General features: G+C 59.7%; 2 non-coding genes across 2 annotated transcripts; both read left to right on the top strand.

Annotated features, from left to right (window-relative positions):
- Nucleotides 1-4,068: 4,068 nt before the first annotated feature.
- Nucleotides 4,069-5,883, top strand: LOC142792191 (small subunit ribosomal RNA). Its single transcript, XR_012890732.1, has one exon. It is a non-coding gene; the product is annotated as a small subunit ribosomal RNA (ribosomal RNA).
- A 1,719-nt stretch (nt 5,884-7,602) lies between these two features.
- On the top strand, nt 7,603-7,755 carry LOC142792174 (5.8S ribosomal RNA). The gene has a single exon (XR_012890717.1). It is a non-coding gene; the product is annotated as a 5.8S ribosomal RNA (ribosomal RNA).
- Nucleotides 7,756-7,957: the final 202 nt, after the last annotated feature.

Below are 7,957 nucleotides of genomic sequence, written 5' to 3'. Positions count from 1 at the left end.
CGTCTTTCGACGTGCCCGGCGGCGACCGTCGCACGAGTACGGTAAACCGCGTCAGCCCGGGCGGAGTTCGGGACGCCGATGCGAAAGTGGAGAACGCCGCTCGGATCTTCGCCGTTTTTGGAGGAGTGAGTGGCGGCACTCCGGAGAAGCCAAGGAGCGCCAATTAGCGCACGATATCGGCGTCTTTCGACGCGCTCGCCGGCGACCGTCGAACGAGTAGGGCAAACCGCGTCTGCCGGGGCGGGGTTTACGACGCCGACGCAAAAGTGGGAACCGCCGCTCGGATGTTGGCCGTTTTTGGCAGAGTGAGTGCTGGCACACCGGCGACGCGAAAGAGCGCGAAAGCGCCCACGAAAGTGGCGTATTTGGACGTGCTTGACGGCGACCGCTGCAGGAGTACGAAAAACCACGTCAGCCGGGGCGAGCGACCCACGGCGGTCTGGGTGCTTATCGCTGCTATTATAGGGGCACCCCGGCAGACGCAGAAAAAAAAAATTTTTTTTCGACCTTCTTTTTTGCTGGTCGAGCTCGGGTAACCCAGGTCGCAATGGGAGCCGCGCACGAAAGCGGCGTCGCGAGACGCGTTCGCGGTCGCTAGTCGCACGAGCTCGGCAACCGCGTCAGCCGGCGCGGAGTTCGGGATGCCGACGGCTAAGTGGGTACCGCTGCTCGGATGTTCGCCGTTTTTGGCCGAGTGAGTGCTGGCACTCCGGCGAAGCGAAACGGGGCCGATTCGGGCACGATATCGGCGTATTTCGACGTGCTCGCCGGCGACCGTCGCACGAGTACGGCAAAGCGCGTCTGCCGGGGCGAGGTTTGCGATGCCGACGAAAAAGTGGGAAGCGCCGCTCGGATCTTCGCCGTTTTTGCAGGAGTGAGTGGCGGCCCTCCTGCGAGACCAAGAAGCATCGACTCGCGCACGATATCGGTGTCTTTCGACGTGCCCGCCGGCCACCGCCGCACGAGTACGGCAAACCGCGTATGCCGGGGCGGGGTTGGCGACGCCGACGCAAAAGTGGGAACCGCCACTAGGATGTTCGCCGTTTTTGGCAGAGTGAGTGCTGGCACACCGGCGACGCGAAAGAGCGCGAAAGCGCCCACGAAAGTGGCGTATTTGGACGTGCTTGACGGCGACCGCTGCAGGAGTACGAAAAACCACGTCAGCCGGGGCGAGCGACCCACGGCGGTCTGGGTGCTTATCGCTGCTATTATAGGGGCACCCCGGCAGACGCAGAAAAAAAAAATTTTTTTTCGACCTTCTTTTTTGCTGGTCGAGCTCGGGTAACCCAGGTCGCAATGGGAGCCGCGCACGAAAGCGGCGTCGCGAGACGCGTTCGCGGTCGCTAGTCGCACGAGCTCGGCAACCGCGTCAGCCGGCGCGGAGTTCGGGATGCCGACGGCTAAGTGGGTACCGCTGCTCGGATGTTCGCCGTTTTTGGCCGAGTGAGTGCTGGCACTCCGGCGAAGCGAAACGGGGCCGATTCGGGCACGATATCGGCGTATTTCGACGTGCTCGCCGGCGACCGTCGCACGAGTACGGCAAAGCGCGTCTGCCGGGGCGAGGTTTGCGATGCCGACGAAAAAGTGGGAAGCGCCGCTCGGATCTTCGCCGTTTTTGCAGGAGTGAGTGGCGGCCCTCCTGCGAGACCAAGAAGCATCGACTCGCGCACGATATCGGTGTCTTTCGACGTGCCCGCCGGCCACCGCCGCACGAGTACGGCAAACCGCGTATGCCGGGGCGGGGTTGGCGACGCCGACGCAAAAGTGGGAACCGCCACTAGGATGTTCGCCGTTTTTGGCAGAGTGAGTGCTGGCACTCCGGCGAAGCGAAAGAGCGCGAATGCGCCCACGAAAGTGGCGTGTTTGGACGTGCTTGACGACGACCACCGCAGGAAAACGAAAAACCACGTCAGCCGGGGCGAGCGACCCATGGCGGTCTGGGTGCTTATCGCTGCTATTATAGGGGCACCCCGGCAGACGCAAAAAAAAAAAAAATTTTTTTTCGACATTCTTTCTTGCTCGTCGACCTCGGGTGACCCAGGTCGCAGTGGGAGCCGCGCACGAAAGCGGCGTCGCGAGACGGCTTCGCGGTCGCTAGTCGCACGAGCTCGGCAACCGCGTCTGCCGGGGCGGAGTTCGGGACGCCGACGGCTAAGTGGGAACCGCCGCTCGGATGTTCGCCGTTTGTGGCCGAGTGAGTGCTGGCACTCCGGCGAAGCCAAACGGGGCCGATTCCGGCACGATATCGGCGTCTTTCTACGTGCTCGCCGGCGACCGTCGCACGAGTACGGCAAAGTGCGTCTGCCGGGGCGGGGTTTGCGACGCGTACGCAATAGTGAGAACCGTCGCTCGGATGTTCGTCGTCTTTCGCCGAGCCAGTGCTGGCACTCCGGCGAAGCCGAACGGAGCCGATTCGGGCACGATATCGGCGTCTTTCCACGTGCTCGCCGGCGACCGTCGCACGAGTACGGTAAACCGCGTCAGCCGGGGCGGAGTTCGGGACGCCGATGCGAAAGTGGGAAGCGCCGCTCGGATCTTCGCCGTTTTTGGAGGAGTCAGTGGCGGCACTCCGGTGAAGCCAAGGTGCGCCAATTCGCGCACGATATCGGCGTCTTTCGACGTGCCCGCCGGCCACCGTCGCACGAGTACGGCAAACCTCGTCTGCCGGGGCGGGGTTTGCGACGCCGACGCAAAAGTGGGAACCGCCGCTCGGATGTTCGCCGTTTTTGGCAGAGTGAGTGCTGGCACTCCGGCGAAGCGAAAGAGCGTGAATGCGCCCACGAAAGTAGCGTATTTGGACGTGCTTGACGGCGACCGCCGCAGGAGTACGAAAAACCACGTCAGCCGGGGCGAGCGACCCACGGCGGTCTGGGTGCTTATCGCTGCTATTATAGGGGCACCCCGGCAGACGCAGAAAGAAAAAAAAAAAAAAATGGGGACATGGCGTGCGTCACCGTGCGGCTTCGCAGCGTTGCCGAAGTCGCCGAGCCCTTCGACTGAGCCGAACGGCGGACAGGGAACGTTGGTCGGCCGTTCTAACCTGTCGGTGCCACGCCGAGACGTCGTTAAGGAAAACCGCGTCGTGGGCCTCTACGACGCCGTCGAGTCGTTGTACGTTTGGTGTCCAGCGTGTCGGCGGCGAGTAGCGGACACGTCGTTCACGACTTCGGTCTTTCGCAGTCGACGCGAACTTGCGGAGAGTCGTGGTGCCTCACGTTTTCGGCAGAAACCGCGGCGGAATTTTCCCGTGCGTGCGCGCACGACCTCGGTGCTGTGCCGTCAGCGTAGTGTTGCACAAACTCGTGGCCTACCCAAGGTGCGGTACGTTTGCGGCCGTATCCTCGGTGGGAATTTCGTGAGTAGGGTCGCAAATTCTACGACCTCGGCGGGTTTGAGAGCGACGTAGACTTGTGGCACGCTCAACGTGCCACACGTTTCGGGGCACACCCGCGGTGAAATTTTCTCGAGTACGCTCGTATTAGTGCCCAAGGAGGTCTGGGTACTTATCGCTGCTATTATGTGGGGGTTCTCGTGAGCGGCGTACGCGAAAGCGACCGGGTGTCTGATATGCGGCGGGCTTCGGCCTCGTCAAGTGTGTCCTCGGGTCTGCTCCAGGGGAATCCACGGCAGTCGTCTGCAGCCTCATCCGCTTGATGCGTTAGGGGCTGGTTGTCGGACGGTGCCGTTTTACCACGATATCGAGGTGTGTTCCGTGTCGTCCTCGGGCGATTCAGATGCGAAAGCGCCGAAGACGCGGGCGTGACCCGTCGTCTGGCGGCTTTGCAGTCTCGGCTCCGTTGCTAGTTCCGGCCGGTCCACCGACAGTGCAGCGGGCTTGGGCAACCCGCACGGCGCGACCGAGTCGATGCAACGAAAAAGAGCGAGCATGAACGTGCTTCTTGCCGCACGGCTCCCACTCGTCTTTCGGGAAGGTTGTGCCGTAGCGAGCTCGAACGCCGTCATCTCGGAGTGCAAAATAAGCGTGTTGGGGCGCCTGAAGGTGGCCTCCGCCGCACACAGACTGCGTCCGGCCCGCCGAAGGCGAGGACGGACGCGCAGTCGAACGATTACCTGGTTGATCCTGCCAGTAATCATATGCTTGTCTCAAAGATTAAGCCATGCATGTCTAAGTACATGCCGAAATAAGGCGAAACCGCGAATGGCTCATTAAATCAGTTATGGTTCCTTAGATCGTTTCTTCCTACTTGGATAACTGTGGCAATTCTAGAGCTAATACATGCAGTGAGCCTGGAGCCCTTTGGGTAACGGGTGCTTTTATTAGACCAAGATCGATCGGGTTTCGGCCCGTATTGTGTGGTGACTCTGGATAACTTTGTGCTGATCGCATGGCCACGAGCCGGCGACGTTTCTTTCAAGTGTCTGCCTTATCAACTTTCGATGGTAGGTTACTTGCTTACCATGGTTGTTACGGGTAACGGAGAATCAGGGTTCGATTCCGGAGAGGGAGCCTGAGAAACGGCTACCACATCCAAGGAAGGCAGCAGGCGCGCAAATTACCCACTCCCGGCACGGGGAGGTAGTGACGAAAAATAACAATACGGGACTCTTTTGAGGCCCCGTAATTGAAATGAGTACACTCTAAATCCTTTAACGAGGATCAATTGGAGGGCAAGTCTGGTGCCAGCAGCCGCGGTAATTCCAGCTCCAATAGCGTATACTAAAGCTGCTGCGGTTAAAAAGCTCGTAGTTGGATCTCAGTTCCAGACGAGTAGTGCATCTACCCGATGCGACGGCTCGGACTGAACATCATGCCGGTTCTTTCTTGGTGCACTTCATTGTGTGCCTCGAGATGGCCGGTGCTTTTACTTTGAAAAAATTAGAGTGCTCAACGCAGGCGAGTCGCCTGAATAAACTTGCATGGAATAATAGAACAAGACCTCGTTTCTGTTCTGTTGGTTTTTGGAATACGAGGTAATGATTAAGAGGGACGGACGGGGGCATTCGTATTGCGGCGCTAGAGGTGAAATTCTTGGACCGTCGCAAGACGAACTACTGCGAAAGCATTTGCCAAGAATGTTTTCATTGATCAAGAACGAAAGTCAGAGGTTCGAAGGCGATCAGATACCGCCCTAGTTCTGACCATAAACGATGCCAACCAGCGATCCGCCTGAGTTACTCAAATGACTCGGCGGGCAGCTTCCGGGAAACCAAAGTATTTGGGTTCCGGGGGAAGTATGGTTGCAAAGCTGAAACTTAAAGGAATTGACGGAAGGGCACCACCAGGAGTGGAGCCTGCGGCTTAATTTGACTCAACACGGGAAAACTTACCCGGCCCGGACACTGGGAGGATTGACAGATTGAGAGCTCTTTCTTGATTCGGTGGATGGTGGTGCATGGCCGTTCTTAGTTGGTGGAGCGATTTGTCTGGTTAATTCCGATAACGAACGAGACTCTAGCCTATTAAATAGGTGCGGGGTTCCCAGCACCTTACAACCTTCTTAGAGGGACAAGCGGCTCCTAGCCGCACGAAACAGAGCAATAACAGGTCTGTGATGCCCTTAGATGTCCGGGGCCGCACGCGCGCTACACTGAAGGAAGCAGCGTGTCTTTATCCCTGTCTGAAAAGACTGGGTAACCCGTGGAACTTCTTTCGTGATTGGGATAGGGGCTTGCAATTGTTCCCCTTGAACGAGGAATTCCCAGTAAGCGCGAGTCATAAGCTCGCGTTGATTACGTCCCTGCCCTTTGTACACACCGCCCGTCGCTACTACCGATTGAATGATTTAGTGAGGTCTTCGGACCGATGTCCGGCGCGGCCTTTCGGTTGCGCCGGTCTGTTGGAAAGATGACCAAACTTGATCATTTAGAGGAAGTAAAAGTCGTAACAAGGTTTCCGTAGGTGAACCTGCGGAAGGATCATTAACGGATTGTGAAGGGTGAGCGCCTCAGCTGCGTCTGCGCCCGACACTTTCTGCCGCTGACCCCGTTTGGACGCGGGGTCGGCTTTTCCCCACGGGGCTGCCTGAATGTGGAGCGGCACCCCGTGACAAATTGTTGCGCCCAGCGGACGCCAACACCGCGACCTTGGACGGTCGGCCAGGTGGCGGACGCGGGTACAAACGGCGCAACGCACTCATAGGTCGGCTTTCGACCCGCCACTGCACCGTGGCTCGAAGCGCTCGAAATGCGCGACCCGACCGCTGCGGGACCGCCTAGTACTGTAAACAGGAGCGGCGGAGCGCGAACGGCGAGTCGTGGTTACGTCGGTAGAAGGCGAGGCTGCGCGTTCCCGAAACGCCAGCCGAGTGCCCTCCCGACCGTTCGAGCGTGCAAGAACGAGACCCGACAATCGCGCGGCGACTGCCAAGTACGAGAGGAACGGCACAAGCGTCGGCGGTCGGTCAAGGAACTGGCGATGTGACGGGTCCGCTGTGCACCAGTGCATACCGTCCCGCCGTCCGCGGCAAGCGCCTCCGCGTCCTCGGGTGACGGAGGCTGCCGGTCGGTTCTTGCAGGCGAGGGATCTCGCTGGCACCGGTTCGCGTTGACGCGCGGCCGGTCATGGCACGGCGATGCGACGGCCGAGGTGCGCAGTACTCGATGGAGGAACCGCACGCTCCGATGACCGTCCCGCCCTCCGCGGCGTATGCGTACCGACCGTAATGGTTGCAGCAGCGCCGGCCGGCTTTTGAATTCGCCACACGAAACACGGTGCGAGATCGCGGTTAGGGGAGCGTCGACGTTGCCAGGCGTTTTGCTTGCTGCCGAGGGAAAGGCGGCACGGCCACGTCGCGCTCGTCGCGATTAGCGGGTCTGCGCGCTTTGGGAAGGTGCCGCAACGACTTGCCGAAAGAGGAAGCACGGAAGAACGAGGGACTTGGACGTCCCGACAATTGAACGCACTTGCGGCCAGGCCCTTGCTGGCTTCGTTCTTCCGCCTCGAGTAGGCTCGTACGCGGCTCCGGCGCCGAAAGTGGTCCTTGGCACCGACTTCGGTGGACGTGGGAAGTGCCGCGCAAGTACGGCGCGCCTGGCTCCACCTGTTGGCTAAAGTAGGCAGCCGGATCGGCATTTTGGTGTGCGGTGGCAAACCGTGGATGCGAAAAAAGCTTGTGCGATTTCGTGGAACAAAAAGCGGGGGTCCCCCTTTTTATGCGGAGGAGACCGACCCGCCTGCCGTGGTGAACCGCGACGCCACGGTAAAAACGGGAGAGGCTTGTCGATGGGACCGTGCATCCCGCGCTCCACGGAGGCCGGGAGGCGGCCGCCCGAGGAAATGTGTAGCCGTCGAGGCCCGCATCTGCGTGCACTCTTATCCAAATGGGTGTACCGCAGGCATTTTCTGGTTAGGCGGGCCAATGAGAGCGAGCACACAACGATACCTACGGGTCCGGCTTGGAGAACCGGCTTCGACGCCTCCCGAGTATTTATAGAGGGGTGGACCACGAAAGCACTCGCAAGTAGCGAAAGCGAAACGCCGTCCGAAACACACCGTTTGCTCGATTTGCGGCAGCCGAAAAAGGCGCGGCAGAGTTTTGGAGTCCAAGCGTGCGCTGAAAAGCGCCCTTCTTGGCCACTGTTTGGCCGAGTGCCAGAAACGTTTGGTTTTGACTGTACGGAATTGAACAAACACTTTTTCACGACTCTAAGCGGTGGATCACTCGGTTCTCGGGTCGATGAAGAACGCAGCCAGCTGCGAGACTTGGTGTGAATTGCAGGACACACTGAGCACTGATTCTTTGAACGCACATTGCGGCCTTGGGTCTTCCCTTGGCTTCGTCTGTCTGAGGGTCGGATCACATATCAAGAGAGCCTTCGGCGCACAAGGGAACGTGAGCCGTCGACTCGTTTTGACCGCGTCGGCAACACGGACAGCACGCTGAACACCTCACAGCGAGCGCCAACAGCGGCCACTCAAGGGCGAGACGGTGGCGACCGTCGTGCCAGAGCCCAACCGAAACGGGGGCGACCGACTGCATTGAGGATGTGGCACCTC

Source organism: Rhipicephalus microplus, unplaced genomic scaffold, assembly GCF_043290135.1.
Source record: "Rhipicephalus microplus isolate Deutch F79 unplaced genomic scaffold, USDA_Rmic scaffold_206, whole genome shotgun sequence".
Taxonomy (NCBI): Eukaryota; Metazoa; Arthropoda; class Arachnida; order Ixodida; family Ixodidae; genus Rhipicephalus; species Rhipicephalus microplus.
Note: the sequence above shows the minus strand (reverse complement) of the source record. Positions and strands in the feature narration are given on the sequence as shown.